An 18,156-nucleotide genomic window follows, 5' to 3' on the forward strand; every position below is an offset into this window, starting at 1 on the left:
AATGCCCTTTAGCTCAACTGTCATAGGCAGACTGGAGAACCTGAGTTAGTTCATAAGGCCCAGCACTGGGTCCTTTCCTCATTACAGAGATTGTCCTAATTTGTCCCTAGAGATTCCAGGTTCTGAATATCAAATGTCCCTTCAGGTCACCTCAGATCCTGGCTCAGTCCAGAGGGAGTATCCGGTGAGATACTCTCTAGAGCAAAGAAACCTTCTAGGGTTTCCAGAGATGCCTCCTCTTGTTCTCCTAGAAGTTTTACCACAAAGCCCTTCCTGAGTCATCAGCATCAGCCCACATTCCTGTGTTCTGCCCTCCTGTCTGGGAGACCCTTTGCGTTTGACCAACACAGCAACCCTGGACCTGACAGAAACCTGAAGGGAAAACCACAGTAGAGATGATTCACACCGTATCACTCCCACCTCCCAGTAATTCTGCCTTGTCTGGGATACAATCCTTGGCGGATGGGCCTGGGGTTGAGCAGTAGTGGATGAACTTAGCCTCTGTGGCTAAGTTCCTGTGCTGTGGAGAGCCCAGGTCTTCAGGCTAGGTTTTCCCACAAAAACCCCTCCTCTCTTCTCATCCATGGCTTACCAAGACAGAGGAGACTATAAAGAATTTGTGGTACATGGTGTTGCTTCTGTTGGACAGGACACTGGAGCTGAGAAAAACTGAAAAATGAACATGATGCTCTGGGGATGGTCCGAAAATCACAGTTTATAGAGTTCACAGGCTGCTCACCACACAGGAAGAAGACCAGCTCCTTCTCACCTTAAATATGGGTTGTGGGGGCGAGGTGATGATATAATTTTCAGAGTAGATTCATGGTTTCAACACAGCCCCTACCTAAGGCCTGACTTGAACTCCTTCACTTAACCAGTCCCCCGTAGCCATAATTTCAAATTTGATTTTCCTACATTCGAAATTATAAAAATGGTTAAATGGCAAATTTTTAGTTATATAAATTTAACCACAATAAATTTAAAAAACAAGCAAGCAAACAAGAACAAAAATAATATAAAGATGTTTTAATGTATCTTTCTGCCTGTTTTTGAGATATATGTGTTATTTAATTTACAACATGCAATATCCTCCTGACAAGATAACATACACGCCTTGTTACTGTTCTAAAAATGTTTGCTAAGTAAAAATCAAATAAATATTCCAATTAGTATGTTCTAGGCCTAGTACTTGTTGCAAATTCTTAAGTTTCTCTGCCAAGCATCAAATAGTTAACAACATAAGGATCTTTCATCCTGATGTTTCAAAATGAGAAACCCAGGGTGGAAAGGGGAGAATGCTGACACATTGTGGGGAATGAAACCAAGGCCATGAAAATGCTTTGTGTCCAAACTATCAAATGGGTATTTAATTTTCTCTGTAAACTTTCACCTAATGCGCAATTAAAAAAACAAACAAACAAAAAATTCTGATTCTGAAAGTAGGGCTTTGGGGGGTGCCAAGATGGCTGACGAGCAGAAGCTTTCGCTGATCACTCTTGCTACAAAGACTGGAAAAAACAAGTGAATTGATTAGATACATGACAATCTACAAACCCTGACCATCAAACACAGAACTAAGGAGTTGACCTGAGTGACAGGAGAGTGAAAAGCTGCATACTGAAGCAGCCACCATTTCTGGAGCCCTGCGTGCTGTGCCTCAGCCCTGAGCCCTTGCGGATCATTGGTGCCAGAGTGGTGGGGCTGATTGTGGCTTCCTGAGACAAGGCAAGCATGAGGATGCAGCCCTAACCCTCTGGGGCAATCTCAGCAGGGATCCAGCCAGTGGACCCAGGCTATACACTGATGAGCCTGACAGGGGAACAAGAAATAGTGGGGAAGCAGTGACTGGTTTCAGAGCCTGGACTGCAGAGTCCCAGCCAGGAGTCCTTGATGCTGGACTTTGGACGAAGTGCGGCAGGGCTGATCGTGGCTTCCTGAGGCAGGGCAAGCACTGGACGCATCCCTAACACCCTGGAGCAATCTCAGCAAGGACCCATCCAGCACATGCAGGCTACAAACCAACCTGGTGCTGGGCCTTGGAGAGGGCTCCACAGGGCTGATGGTGGCTTCCTGAGACAAGGCAAGCACGGGACGCAGACCTAACCCTCTGGAGCAATCTCGGTGGGGGCCCAGCCAGCACACACAGACTATACACACCTCTGGAATCTCGGATAACAGTCCTAACCAAACAAGATAAGTAACTCTGCCTATTTTGCCATGCTACTCTTTCTTAACAATATAGTCTGCTATGCTGGGAATGACAACTCGAAGAGGAATGGTGTTGCACTCACCACCAAAAAGAACGTTTCAAGAAGTACATCGCTGTCAGTGATAGGATAATATCCATATGCCTACAAAGAAGACCAGTTAATACGACTATTATTCAAATTTACCCACCAACCACTAGGGCCAAAGATGTAGAAATAGAAGATTTTTATCAGCTGCTGCAGTCTGAAATTGATCAAACATGCAATTGAGATGCATTGATAATTACTGGCGATTGGAACGTGAAAGTTGGAAACAAAGAAGAAGGATCAGTAGTTGGAAAATATGGCCTTGGTGATAGAAACAATGCTGGAGATCAAATGATAGAATTTTGCAAGACCAAAGACTTCTTCATTGCAAATACCTTCTTTCACCAACATAAAAGGCGACTATACACATGGACCTCCCCAGATGGAACACACAGAAATCAAATTGACTACATCTGTGGAAAGAGATGATGGAAAAGCTCAATATCATCAGTCAGAACAAGGCCGGGGCCAACCGTGGAACAGACCATCAATTGCTCTTATGCAAGTTCAAGCTAGAACTGAAGAAAATCAGAGCAACTCCATGAGAGCCAAAATATGACCTGGAATATATCCCACCTGAATTTAGAGACCATCTCAAGAATAGATTTGACACATTGAACACTAGTGACCGAAGATCAGACGAGTTGTGGGATGACATCAAGGACATTATCCATGAAGAAAGCAAGAGGTCATTGAAAAGACAGGAAAGAAAGAAAAGACCAAGATGGATGTCAGAGGAGACTCTGAAACTTGCTCTCCAATGTCAAGCAGCTAAAGCAAAGGGAAGAACTGATGAAGTAAAAGAACTGAACAGAAGATTTCAAAGGGCCTCTCGAGAAGACAAAGTATTATAATGACATGTGCAAAGAGCTGGAGATGGAAAACCAAAAGGGAAGAACACGCTTGGCATTTCTCAAACTGTAAGAACTGAAGAAAAAATTCAAGTCTTGAGTTGCAGTAGTGAAGGATTCCATGGGAAATATTAAATGACACAGGAGGCATCAAAAGAAAACGGAAGGAATACACAGAGTCATTATACCAAAAAGAATTAGTCGATGTTCAACCATTTCAAGAGGTGGTGTATGATCAGAAACAGATGGTACTGAAGGAAGAAATCCAAGCTGCTCCGAAGGCTTTGGCAGAAAACAAGGCTCCAGGAATTGATGGAATATCAGTTGAGATGTTTCAACAAACAGATGCATTGCTGGAGGTGCTCACTCGTCTATGCCAAGAAATATGGAAGACAGCTTCCTGGCCAACTGATTGAAAGAGATCCATATTTATGCCTACTCCCAAGAAAGGTGATCCAACCGAATGTGGAAATTATAGAACAGTATCATTAATATCACATGCAAGCAAAATTTTGTTGAAGATCATTCAAAAATGGCTGCAGCAGTATATCGACAGGGAACTACCAGAAATTCAGGCTGGTTTCAGAAGAAGACGTGGAGCCAGGGATATCATCGCTGATGTCAGATGGATGCTGGCTGAAAGCAGAGAATACCAGAAGGATGTTTACCTGTGTTTTATTGACTATGCAAAGGCATTCAACTTTGTGGATCATAACAAACTATGGATAATATTGCGAAGAATGGGAATTCCAGAACACTTAGTTGTGCGCATGAGGAACCTTTACATAGATTAAGAGGCTGTTGTCTGGACAGAACAAGGGGATACTGATTGGTTTAAAGTCAGGAAAGGTGTGCGTCAGGGTTGTATTCTTTCAGCATACTTATTCAATCTGTATGATGAGCAAATAATCTGAGAAGCTGGACTATAAGAAGAAGAACGGGCCATCAGGATTGGAGGAAGATTCATTAACAACCTGCATTATGCAGATGACACAATCTTGCTTGCTGAAAGTGAAGAGGACTTGAAGCACTTACTAATGAAGATCAAAGACCACAGCCTTCAGTATGGATTGCACCTCAACATAAAGAAAACAAAAATCCTCACAACAGGACCAATGAGCAACATCATGATAAAAGGAGAAAAGATTGAAGTTGTCAAGGATTTCATTTTACTTGAATCCACGATCAACACCCATGGAAGTAGCAGTCAAGAAATCAAAAGATGCATTGCATTGGGCAAATCTGCTGCAAAGGACCTCTTCAAAGTGTTGAAGAGCAAAGATGTCTGTTACCTTGAGGACTAAGGTGTGCGTGACCCAAGCCATGGTATTTTCAATTGCATCATATGCATGTGAAAGCTGGACAACGAATAAGGAAGACTGAAGAAGAATTGACACCTTTGAATTGTGGTGTTGGCAAAGAATATAGAATATACCATGGACCGCCAAAAGAATGAACAAATCTGTCTTGTAAGAAGTACAACTAGAATGCTCCTCAGAGGCAAGGATGGCAAGACTGTGTCTTACATACTTTGGACCTGTTGTCAAGAGGGATCAGTCCCTGGAGAAGGACATCATGCTTGGCAGAGTACAGGGTCAGCAGAAAAGAGGAAGACCCTCAATGAGATGGATTGACACAGTGGCTGCAACAATGAGCTCAAGCATAACAACAATTGTAAGGATGGCTCAGGACCAGGCAATGTTTCATTCTGATGTGCATAGGGTCACTATAAGTTGGAACCGACTTCACGGCACCTAACAACAACAACAACAACAACACTCTCTTCTATCTATCTGATCCCTCCTCTCCGTGCCCCAGCTAGCTTCATTAACATTGGAATTCTCTGGGCCAGAGAGTGAAGTGCTCTGTGTTTTTTTTTTCTTCTAACCCATTCTCCTGGCCTGAGAAAAACAGCAATTAACAATCAGGGGAAAAACCCTTTCCTGACTTCCCTAAACCAGAATAACAATACAGAACCAGCTCCATCCAGGCATAAGAGATCCACAGTCTTTGGCTTTCATCCCTACAGAGAACCTGGTGGCTATTATAATGCAAAGACAATTCTGATAGAGATCTGACTGTAATTGTTTTAGCTGAGCAGTAGAAAGGCAAGTTTTGGAGGTCTGATATCTCTCTACCTATTAAACAGGGTCCTCACTTATCTACAGCAGGGAACTGAGGGCTGAAGCTTCATCCACACCACCTAGCCACCAGCTAAAGGGGTCTGAGGATAGAGATGTCTACCAATCTTTAGAGATACAAGCATTGGGTGCCTAAGGTACAGTTGCAAAGCACACCCACCAGAATGCTCTAGAGAATAGAGACACTCTTACTTCACTGGCACTTGGGGGAAGGCTGTCAGCATCCTGCCCTCCTTGGAGTGTGACCTCCTGCTGATACTAGAAACCAGCACATCCAACCATCACCACTACTCCTCTGGGATTATAGATGAGAGCCTACACACACACTAGGTGACCCACTATCAGGACACCTGAGCTGAGTCTATTCAAGAATAGTGAATGGACTAACAGGCTCATATACGTGGTAACAGCTCAAACCAGCTGGTAACAGCACATAAGTGATTCAAAGGCTACAACAATCAAGTTAGCACACTCTAGTAGCCCATCTGGGTGTATTGGAACAAAACAAAACAAGAAGACTCAATGAGCAAATATAAAATAAACCATTACAACATCTTATAGATGGCTCGGAGACAGCGGTCAATATCAGATCACATAAAGAAACAGACCATGATTGCTTCTACAAACCCCCAAATCAGAGAATCAAAATCTTCCCCAGGTGAAGATACATTCCTGGAATTGCCAGATGTAGAATATAAAAAACTAATATACAGAATGCTTCAAGACATCAAGGTTGACCTCAGAAATGAAATAAGGCAATCTACAGAAAAAGCCAAGGAACACACAGATAAAACAGTTAAAGAAATCAAAAAGATTATTCAAGAATATAGTGAAAAATTTAATAAGCTGCAAGAATCCATAGAGAGACAGCATTCAGAAATTCAAAAGATTAATAATAAAATTACAGAATTAGACAACTCAATATGAAGTCAGAGGAACAGAATAGAGGAATTGGAATGCAGAGTTGGGGAGATGGAGGATAAGGCAATTGGTACCAATATATTTGAAGAAAAATCAGATAAAAGAATTAAAAATAATGAAGAAACCCTGAGAATCATGTGGGACTCTATTAAGAAGAATAACTTCTGTGTGATTGGAGTTCCAGAACAGGGAGGGATAACAGAAAATACATAGAAAATGGTTGAAGACCTGTTGGCAGAACACTTCCCTGGCATTGTGAAAAATTAAAGGGTATCTATCCAAGATGCTCATTGAACCCCATACAAGATAGATTCCAAAAGAAAATCACCAAGAAATATTATCATCAAACTTGCCAAAACCAAAGATAAAGAGAAAAATTTAAAAGCAGCCAGGGATAAATGAAAAGTCACATATAAAGAAGAATCAATAAGAGTAAGTTCAGACTACTCGGCAGAAACTATGCAGGCAAGAAGGTAATGGGATGACATATATAGAGCACTGAAGGAGAAAAACTGCCAGCCAAGAATCATAACATCCAGCAAAACTCTCTCTAAAATATGAAGGTGAAATTAAGACATTTACAGATAAACACAAGCTTAGAGAATTTGCAAAAACCAAACCAAAGCTGCAAGAACTACTAAAGGAAATTCTTTGGTCAAGAAATCAATAATATCGGATACCAACACAACTCAAGGTCACAGAACAGAACATCCTGATATCAACTCAGATAGGGAAATCACAAAAACAAAATAAGATTAATTAAAAAAAAATGCTCAAAACAGGGAATCATTGATGTCATTATGTAAAAGATTACAATAATCAAAAAAGAGGGACTAAATACAGGAGGCATAGATCTTCCAGATGGAAAGGAAACCAAGGCAATATAGGGTGATACAAGTTAGGTTTTTACTTAGAAAAATAGGGGTAAATATTAAGGTAACCACAAAGAGGTCTAACAATTCCATATTTCACAATAAAAACTGAGATAAACATAATGACTCAGCAAAAATAAATTCAACTACTATGAAAATGAAGAACACACAATTTACAGAGAAAAACTTCTCAGAACAAAAAAAATAAGTGGAAAAATGAAATTGTCAACAACACACAAAATAAAGCAGCAAAATGACAGCACTAAACTCCTGTTTTTCTATAATTATGCTGAATGTAAATGGACTAACTGTACCAATAAAGAGACAGAGAGTGGCAGATTGGATTAAAAAAACACAATCCAACTATATGCTGCCTACAAGAGACACACCTTAGACTTAGAGACTCAAACAAACTAAAACTCAAAGGATGGAAAAAAAAATATCAAGCAAACAACAATCAAAAAAGAGCAGGAGTGGCAATATTAATTTCTGACAAAATAGACTTTAAAGTTAAATCCACCACAAAGGATAAAGAAGGACACTACATAATGATTAATGGGACAATTTACCAGGAAGATATAAGCATATTAAATATTTATGAACCCAATGACAGGGCTGCAAGATACACAAACCAAACTCTAACAGAATTGAAAAGTGAGATAGACACCTCCACAACTATAGTAGGAGACTTCAACACACCACTTTCAGTAAAGGACAGGACATCCAGTAAGAAGCTCAATAAAGACATGGAAGATTTAATTGCTACAATCGACCAATTTGACCTCATAGACTTATACAGAACACTCCACCCAACAGCTGCAAAGTATACTTTCTTTTCTAGTGCACATGGAACATTCCCTTGAATAGACCACATAAAGCAAGACTTTGCAGAACCCAAAACATCTAAATATTACAAAGCACCTTCTCAGACCATAAGGCCATAAAAGTAGAAATCAGTAACAGAAAAACTAGGGAAAAGAAATCAAATACTTGGAAAGTGAACAATACCCTGCTGAAAAAAGACTGGGTTATAAAAGACATTAAGGAGGGAATAAAGAAATTCATAGAATGCAATGAGAATGAAAACAGTTCCTATTAGAACCTTTGGGACAGAGCAAAAACAGTGCTCAGAGGTCAATTTATATCAATAAATGCACACATACAAAAAGAAGAAAGAGCCAAACTCAAAGAACTGTCCCTACAACTTGAACAAATAGAAAGAGAGCAACCAAAGAAACTCTCAGGCACCAGAAGAAAACAAGTAATAAAAATTAGAGCAGAATTAAATGAATTAGAAGACAGAAAAACAATTGAAAAAGTTAACAAGGCCAAAAGCTGGGTCTTTGAAAAAATTCACAAAATTGACAAACCATTGGCCAGACTGACTAACGTAAAAGAGGAAAGGAAACAACCCGAATAAGAAATGAGATTGGCCATATCACAACAGACCCAACTGAAATTAAAAGAATGATATCAGATTATGATGAAAAATCGTACTCTAACAAACTTGAAAACCTAGAAGAAATGGATGAACCCCTAGAAACACACTACCTACCTAAACTAACACAAACAGAAGTAGAACAACTAAATAGACCCATAACAAAAAAAGAGATTGAAACGGTAATCAAAAAACTCTCAACAACAAAAAAAAGCCTTGGACTGGATGGCTTCACTGCAGAGTTCTACCAAACTTTCAGAGAAGAGTTAACACCACTACTACTAAAGGTATTTCAAAGCATAGAAAAGGATGGAATACTCCCCAACTCATTCTATGAAACCAGCATATCTCTGATACCAAAACCAGCTAAAGACAGCACAAAAAAAGAAAATTACAGACATATCCCTCATGAACGTAGATGCAAAAATCCTCAGCAAAATTCTAGCCAACAGGATTCAACAACATATCAAAAAAATAATTCACCGTGACCAACTGGGATTTATATTAGGTATGCAAGGTTGGTTCAATATTAGAAAAATAATTAATGTAACCCACCATACAAATAAAACAAAAGACAAGAACCACATGATTTTATCAATTGATGCAGAAAAGGCATTTGACAAAGTCCAACCCCCATTCATGATAAAAACTCTCAGCAAAATAGGAATAGAAGGAAAATTCCTCAACATAATAAAGGGTATTTATACAAAGCCAACAGCCAACATCATCCTTAATGGAGAGATTCTGAAAGCATTCCCATTGAGAATGGGAACCAGACAAGGATGCCCCTTATCACCACTCTTATTCAACATTGTCCTGGAAGTCCTAGCCAGAGCAATTAGGCTAGATAAAGAAATAAAGGGCATCCAGACTGGTGAGGAAGAAGTAAAAGTATCTCTGTTTGCAGATGACATGATCTTATACACAGAAAACCCTAAAGAATCCTCAAAAAAAACAAAACAAACAAAACTATTGAAACTAATAGAAGAGCTCAGCAGAGTATCAGATTACAAGATAAACATACAAAAATCAGTTGGATTCCTCTACACCAACAAAAAGAACATCGAAGAGGAAATCACCAAATCAATACCATTCACCATAGCCCCCAAGAAGATAAAATACTTACGAATAAATCTAACCAGAGCCGTAAAAGACCTATACAAGGAAAACTACAAGGCACTTCTGCAAGAAACCAAAACGGACCTACATAAGTGGAGAAACATACCTTGCTCATGGATAGGAAGACTTAACATTGTAAAAATATCTATTCTCTCAAAAGCCATCTATATATACAATGCAACCAAATTCCAATGACATTTTTTAATGAGATGGAAAAACAGACCCCTTCATATGGAAGGGAAAGAAGCCTCAGATAAGTAAATCATTACTGAAAAAGAACAAAGTGGGAAGCCTCACTCTACCTGACTTCAGAACCTATTATACCACCACAGTAGTCAAAACAGCCTGGTACTGGTACAACAACAGACACATAGACCAATGGAACAGAATCAAGAGTCCAGATATAAATCCATCCACATATGAGCAGCTGATATTTGACAAAGGCCCAGTGTCAGTTAATTGGGGAAAAGATAGTCTTTTTAACAGATGGTGCTGCCATAACTGGATATCCATCTGCAAAAAAATGAAACAAGACCCATACCTCACACCATGCACAAAAACTAACTCCAAATGCATCAAAGACCTAAACATAAAGTCCAAAACAATAAAGATTATGGAAGAAAAAATAGGGACAACGTTAGGAGCCCTAATACATGGCATAAACAGAATCACTCTGAATACACTTAAGTTTATACTAAAATAAAAATAACATTGGATTAAAAACAGTTCACCTCACAGCTTTGTTTGTTTGTTTCATCCAAATGCATAATGTTAGCCTGTCTTCGTGGCAAGAAACCCACAGATACCTTCAAGTATATTCAAGCAAAATCTTTAAATTATTTTTTTTATTGAACTTTAGGTGAAGGTTTACTCCACCAGCTATGGCTCCTTAAAGAGCCTGATGATGTACAAACTCTCCAACACTTGGAAATGTACTCTTCATTATTTTTTCCACTCTCCAGGTAAAATTTGATTACTTAAGGCAGAGGATAAATTAGCTGCCAATATTTAATTAAATGATTATACTCTACAAAGATGTGAAGTCAATGTAGCCATTTAAATACCTATAGCTGTAAGCAACTTTTTAACGTGTGAGATAATTTCTTTTATACAACAGACGGTAACTCCAACAGTAAAATAGAGTGAAATGATTCATAAAACTGTGTGGTTTATTGAATTAGAAGTGGGATGTAGAGACCTCAGGAGAGCCATGATGGAAAGTTGCCATCGAAACAAACAAACACATTGAGCAAATACTGTTTGAAATCACGACACTTTTATTGGTTACCATGTGAAAAATTTACGATTAAAGATTTTGCTTGATGTCTGGGGCCTTAAAAGCCTGTGAGCAGCCATCTAGGACACTTCACTGGTCTCACCTCTTTGGGAGCAAGGAAGAATGAAGAAAACTAAAGACACAAGCGAAAGATTAGTCCAAAGGACTAATGGACCACATCTACCATGGCTTCCACAAGACTGAGTCCAGTACAACCAGATGGAGCCTGGCTACCACCACTGACTGCTCTGACAGGGATCATAATAGAGGGCCCCGGACAGAGCTGGAGAAAAATATAGAACAAAATTCTAACTCGAAAAGAAAGACCAGATTTGCTGGCCTGACAGAGACTGGAGAAACCCTGAGAGTATTGGACCCTGGGCACTCTTTCAGCTCAGTAATGAGGCCGCTCCTGAGGTTCACCCTTCAGCCGAAGATTGAACAGGCCCATAGAACAAAACAAGACTAAAGGGGCACACCAGCCCTGGGGCAGGGACTGGAAAGTAGGAGGGAACAGGAAAGTTAGTAATAGGGAACCCAGGGTTGAGAAAGGAGAGTGTTGACATGTCATGGGGCTGTTAACCAATGTCATACAACAATGTGTGTACTAACTGTTTGATGAGAAACTAGTTTGTTCTGTAAACCTTCATCTGAAGTTCAATAAAAAAAATAATTTAAAGATTTTGCTTGAATATTCTTGAAGGTATCTGTGGGTTTCTTGCCACAAAGACAGGCTAACATTATGCGTTTGGATGAAACAAACAAAGCTGTGAGGTGAACTGTTTTTAATCCAATGTTATTTTTATTTTAGTATAAACTTAAGTGTATTCAGAGTGATTATAATCTGGACTGATAAGAACAAGCCAAACCTATTGTCGTCCTGTCAGTTCTGACTTGTAGAGGCCCTATAGGAAAGAGTAGTTGCCCCATATAGTTTCCGAGGCTGTAATGTTTATGGAAGCATACTGCAACATCTTTCTCCCACAGACCGGCTGTTGGGTTTTAACCTTCTGGTTGGCTTAACCACTACACCACCAGGGCTCCTAAGGAACAAGCCACAACATAATAAAAAGCAAAGAGTACAGGGCTTCAAAGAAAAAAAAAATGGCAATTTTGATATTGATAATAGCAAAAGTGTGGCTCCTGAAAAGAGAGTGTCAAGTATCATATAAATTTCAAAAGATTCAATGAAATTGGGAAATTTTGTGTTTAACATTTATATTAAAAACCCAGAGGATATAATTGTGTGCTTTTCCTGGTAGTTAATGTAGGGGGCTATTACAGAGTGTAAAATTTGGAATTAGATGTGGGGCATACTCCAATTCTTGAAATCCATGCATGAATTTGTAACTATTCACTAAAAATAAATATGTTAGTGCGGTGCAGTGAATTACTTAATATGGCCCTTCTAGTCATAGTCTTTGTGACTTCAACACAAGGACTGAGTGGAACTGTACAAACAAGGTGTTTGTAGCCCAACAAGTGGATTGCACAAACTGCTAATAATGCAGATAAGGTGCTCTGAACTCTTGTGGTGGTGGGATCATTCATATAAGGTGTATGGAACCCTAATGAGGGGATTGATCAGTCTTGCCATCCCACTAGGCTTAAAATGAGCTCATTCCAGAGAAACAAGGGGACCTCACTTCCATCAAGAAGGAAGAGCCAGGAGTGAAGTGTGTCTTTTGAACCCAGGTTCCTGTGCTGAGAACCTCCTAGACCCAGGTGACACAGAGAGAGAGAGATGCAACACCAGAGATGGTGTGAGCTGGTGAGAAGCAATGGCAGAAAAATGACAGCAGCAGAAACAGGAGACTGGTGTGAGATGGCGCTGTGGGTTTCCTGGCTCACTGAGAAAGGAAGCTACAGTGGGTGTATCAACCCACAGTGCAAGAGAGTTGAGAGCCTTTGGGCAAAAGGCTTGCTGGCAGAGTGGGATGCCTCTGGGCACTTGTCGGTGGAGCTAAAGAGCTGTGTAATACTTGACCAGACAGGGGAGAGGTCTGGCCAAAGTGAGAGCTGAGGGCCAAGAGAGGAGGCCTATCCTGAGAGGAGCCTTTCCTCAGGGAACCAAGAAGAGCCTGCCCTTAGGAGGTCAAGAGGAAGGATTACTTTACACAAGTTCTCACAGATGGTCTTTTTGCGGATGACCCTATTAGGCTGACAACCAAGTACTCATGGAAACTGAGGAAGAACACTTGGGCAGGCATCTGTTCTATCCTTCAGTGTTTTCTCCCACAGCATGACCACAATTTCTGGAGGAAACAGGACGTGTCCAGAGTGGACTGAAGCCCCAGATGCATTCTGACACCTCCTTTCCCAGGAAGTCATTGGAACACAAGTTCTGAACTGATTGGGCCTTTTGAAATCCAGGACAGGATTTATTCTTTTCCTGATGGGAGAATAAAGACCTAGAGTTGGATAAAATTTTGCCAGGGCCTCCAACCCAGGAGTTGTCGATCCAACTCAACTTCCGGCTATGACTTCCCATGAATCCCCCAACCACTCTGATTCCCAAAATAAGAGACACCCTTTATTCTTCATATTATGGGCATGACTCCAGGGGTGCCTGGTGATGACTCTTAGTGGCCCCTAGAAATCAGCACGATTGAAGGGGTGAAGAACTGAGTCTGCTCTTCTCTCCCCAACTCACCTTGGCCTCTTCTCCTTCAGATATTTCCTCCCACACACTGACCACCTAAAAGGCACCAATGACTCCAGTGCTCCAGATACATGAGGTCTCTCCCCTTAATTTCCATCACCTTCCCCAGTTCCTCTGGGCTACAGCCCCTTTTGTAAAGATTTGAACAAGACAAGAATAAACTGAGAACGGAAGACCAGACCTGTGGGAGACTGATTCCTCTGGCCTGAGACTTGACTGTCATGGAGTTCGTGTCCATGTGGGTGAGGGGCTGAAGCTCTAAATGCTGCTTGGAACAGGGACAGGAGGATGATGTGGAGCTGGGGCTGCCTTTCTAGCCTTCTTCAGCCCAAGCTCCTTTCCTCCTAGGAGGGCTTCATTCATCCTTCAACCTCTGCCATCCCATCATCTAGAACAGCCTAGAATCCTAGGGTAGTTGTTAGGATGGAGAGGTTGTTGGAATTTCCCACTTTTTCCACCCCTCTGTGGGACAGGGCCCCCTCTTGTTGCTCCCTTCCTTCCCATCATAGCACAGAAGAATCCAGGGACTGACTGTGAGCTGACAATCTGAGCCCTGAATGGACATGGGATGGGGGCTCTTCACTTGGAGCAGGAGATCCAAAGGGTCACTGGGGAATGACCACTGATGGGGTAAGTGCTAGAAGAACCATAGCATCTGTAGGTATCCCTATGCGAGGTGTCCACAGGATCCACTGGAAAAAAGGTCTAGTGCCTTTCAGCAGAGAACTGAGATTTCTTGTATCTGGGTGGGTCAGCTTCTCCCTCCTTGAGCAGATAGAAAGTGTCCATTGTGTCTTTTGAGCTACACAAGAAGAAACCATTACCTCCTGAAGCCACCAGAGGGCTTAGATGGACTGAGAAGGAGGATTTGCTGTGTATTCCTGAGGGAGAAGAAGGGAGCTGAGTTAAAGGGGGGCTACTCTCACCTCACACAAGTGTGGTGTGAGGTCTCACCTGAGGGACCTTCTGCTCCCTTCTGCCTGTGAGGAGGAGCTGACCATGGAGGGATGTCCTGGCCCCTGTTTCTTACCTATCACTACCAGAAGCCGAGGTCACTCTGCTCTGACCAGCCTATTGAACAGTGATATGTACACTGAAATCGCGCTATATCATATATGTTAACGTATTCATTAGAGTAACTAGCCTTGTCCCTGGAGTCCAATAGAACCCAGGTATTCCAGAGTTTAGAGACTCCCTCTTTACACAGATGCTAGTCAAATGCCTGCAGAGACCTCTGACACCAGATGGACTTCCCCAGGTGATTATGGTACTTGGGTCAGCCCAGATGGAAGATTTAGGAACGGTTCCTGGAAAGGAATCAGACCTGAATTTCAAGGGGTTTGAACCTCAGTTTCCCCAGCTCTCACTCCAAGATCCCTCCATGACTGGTCATCACCAGCCCAGACTCTCTGTGCTATCCCTGAGCCACCCAGGGGTTTCCTTGTCCTGGACAACAATGTTGTAACTGGTGGGTCTGTGGGAGGACTCATATATCTATACCTGGTACCAGTGGCTCCATCACATCACTGGGATAGAGTTCTCTGTGAAAAACTTGTTCCTCCCATCCACACACAGAAGTTCCATAGGTTGTCCGTCCCCTGAGTGGGGTCAATCCTGGAGCTGAGAAGGTTCTCTCCACCTCCAGAGGCTCAGCCTCCACTTGAGCCTCCTTAGTACTTGGAGCTTCCCAAGGAATGAGGACCTGCATGTGGCAAAAAGGACCTAATCCCTTCTCTTTTCCACCAAAGCTTACCAAGACAAAGATGGGTTGGGAGGATTGGGGTTGTAGCTCTCTCTCCCATAGTCTCCAGGGCTTAGACAAATTATAATGTCCACAAAAGACAACAGGAGCATCAGACCCACATGGTGTGAAAAGTCTTAGGGTCTGTGGTATGAGTCACGTGGTTTCGTCATCTATGTCCTCAAAGGAAGTGGAAAACCCCCTCCCTGGGACATGGCTCTGATCTTCCCAGTGGTTGGAGCTGAGGAGATAGAAGGCTCTCAAGATCTTTCAGACCAGGTTGTGTCTAACTTGACACCCAGCACTCTGCAGCTCAGATGCGTCCATCTCATCCACCTCATACAAAACCCAAATCCAGAGCATGAGACTAGACAATTAGGGCTCAGGAGCCAACCCAGTTTCAGTTATAATTCTGAGTCTGCCTTTTATAGAAGTTGGATGATCTAGAACAAATCCCTTCCCTTTTCTGACCCTCCCTAAATGCACATTTTGGTCCTTCCTTCCATCAACCATGCAATCAACAAATGTTTATTGAACACTGAGCATGTGCCAGGAATGGTGCCTGATATTGGAACTTCAAGGGCAAAGCGCACAGATTCCTTCCTGGACCCATGGAGCTCAAATGAAGAGAAAACAGACATTGCAAATATTTCAATAATGAGTAATTCAGCTACAGTTTTAGCAAGGTGTAAGAAAGGAGTAAAATAGGTGGATAGCATGCAATCTGGATCATGGGAGTGAAGAGACCTTCTGGAGGAGGGAGAGATCACGGCTTATGTAGGAATTGTCATACATGAGGGGAAGACATTCTCCATCGGAAAGAGCTTAAACTGTTCTAAGAACTGAGAGGAATCAGGGACACGCTGGGACCTGGTCACACAGGGTCTTGTGCCTCATGCACATGATTTGGATTTTATATTTAAGGCCACAGAGACTTTAAGCAAGAAAAAGTATAAAAAATTTTCTCTTTTAGGAAGACCACTAGTATGCAGAGAATGGTATGTGGCAAGACCACACTTAAACTAAGCAATAATAAAACTCCAAAATTACCTCAACCTCTACATTATGGGAGCAAGCCTAACAATGATTGTGAGGATGGCAGATGACTGGGCAGTGATTTGTTCTGTCATACATAGGGTCACTATAACTTGGAACCAACTTGACAGCACCTAACAACTATATGATGTGCCAATTATTATTCTAAGTGGTTTGTGAGGGTTTCTCATGTAACCTTTACACAAACCTTATGACACAAACACATTTACAGTTGAGTGAAATGTAGCAGGAAGACTTCTTAGTCTTTATCTTAGTAAGGGAGATTGTAAAGGAGTTTCCTATATTCATAAATATTGGCTGATAAAGCAGCCCAAGAAAAGGCTCAAAATGCTGAATACCTTGTCTTAGGCTGGGTTCTCTAGAGAAGCAAAACCAGTAAAGCATATAAATATATGTATAGAGAGATTTATATAAAGGAAATGGCTCACGTTGTTGTAGAGGCTGGAATGTTCCAATTCTGTGGCTGGAGGCTTCTCCTGATTCATGTAGCCACAGGCGCTGGCAAATCCAAGATCAGCGTGTCAGACAGCAGAGCTCTTGCTCACAGGCTTAGAAGACCGATGAATTCCAAGACTGGCAGGTAAGTCTGCAAGTAAGCTCAAGTCCCAAGAACCAGAGGCCAGATGAACAGGAGCCACTTGCAGCGTCCAGAGCAAGGAAAAGCCCGTTAGCCTTGCCAGAATGTCCACTTATATTCAGTGCAGGCCACACACCCAAGGAATCTCCCTTTCAACTGATTGGCTACTCACAGCAGATCCCATCATGGAGGTGATCGCATTATGTCAAAGCTCGTCATGGAAGTGGTCACATCATCATACGATTGCCAAACTATGTCATAACTGCCAAACCACTGAAATCATGGCACCAAGTTGACACACAACCCTAATGATCACATACCTTGATGTGTGTATAAGGTTGTATGTATGTGTGTTTTCTGAGGCAGAGGTGGGAGGAACAGTGTTTGCTGTGGCTGGAGAGTTTAGCTCAGGCTTGATCATTGACAAACTTGAATTTCAGCAGGAGGAACTTGGATCTTCTTTAGAGAAATATGGAACCCTGTGCAAGAATATTGAGCATGCAGGGTCAGAGCCATTTCAGAATGGGGTCTTTGGGGAGAATAAACTACAATAGGGAGAAAGAGCCTAGAGTAGGGACAGGAAGGAGTCTGGTGTGATGGCATTGGCATCACGAGGTAGAACTGTTTGAACTTGATGATTGGATGCGAAGCAGGAGAGGGTGCCTTGGTTGACTGGAGAAGCCAATGGGGCCATCAAAGAGAAGATGAACCCATACAGAGAAAGAGGCATCTGGAGATGTTTATAAGACTGTTCATCGACTCTCAGAAGAAAGCACATTCCTTTTTCATGGCCAGGATTGTGGGTTTTTGTTGTCCTAAATACTTCCCTTAAATTACATCCCTGTTTCTATAAGTGGAAAACCTTCAGAGCCTCTGAGTTGCTTCTGCTCCTTAGTGCCCCTTCATGCCCTGTGCAGAGCTCCCCATCTCATACTCTGAATTCTTTCTTCAGGCACTAGGTAAGAGCACTGGTTGAAGGCAATTCAGAGATTTCAAATGAAGATGTAGCCGTGACATAAGTGATGTCAATCTTGAGCGGGTGACTTCCTTTTTGTGATTCTCATTTTCCTCCTGGTTAAAAAAAAAAAAATTTTTTTTCACTAGTAAGATGATAATGACCTCTCCCCTCAGGGTTGTAAGAATCCAGGGGTGCCTCTCATATGGAAAGGGCTCAATCTGTGATGGTTTTATGGAACACGTGAAGACGT

At 41.7% G+C, this 18,156-nt stretch overlaps 1 protein-coding gene across 1 annotated transcript in view; it reads right to left on the reverse strand.

Moving 5' to 3' along the window:
* Window positions 1-4,123: 4,123 nt before the first annotated feature.
* The window catches only part of LOC111747598 (leukocyte-associated immunoglobulin-like receptor 1), an 80,624-nt gene continuing 66,591 nt past the window's right edge, over window positions 4,124-18,156 (reverse strand). The window contains exon 11 of the transcript XR_010323272.1: window positions 4,124-18,019. The gene's annotated coding sequence lies outside the window, so the exon portion shown is untranslated. The remainder of the gene's footprint in view (window positions 18,020-18,156) is intronic.

This window comes from Loxodonta africana, chromosome 11, assembly GCF_030014295.1.
Source record: "Loxodonta africana isolate mLoxAfr1 chromosome 11, mLoxAfr1.hap2, whole genome shotgun sequence".
NCBI classification, from domain to species: domain Eukaryota; kingdom Metazoa; phylum Chordata; class Mammalia; order Proboscidea; family Elephantidae; genus Loxodonta; species Loxodonta africana.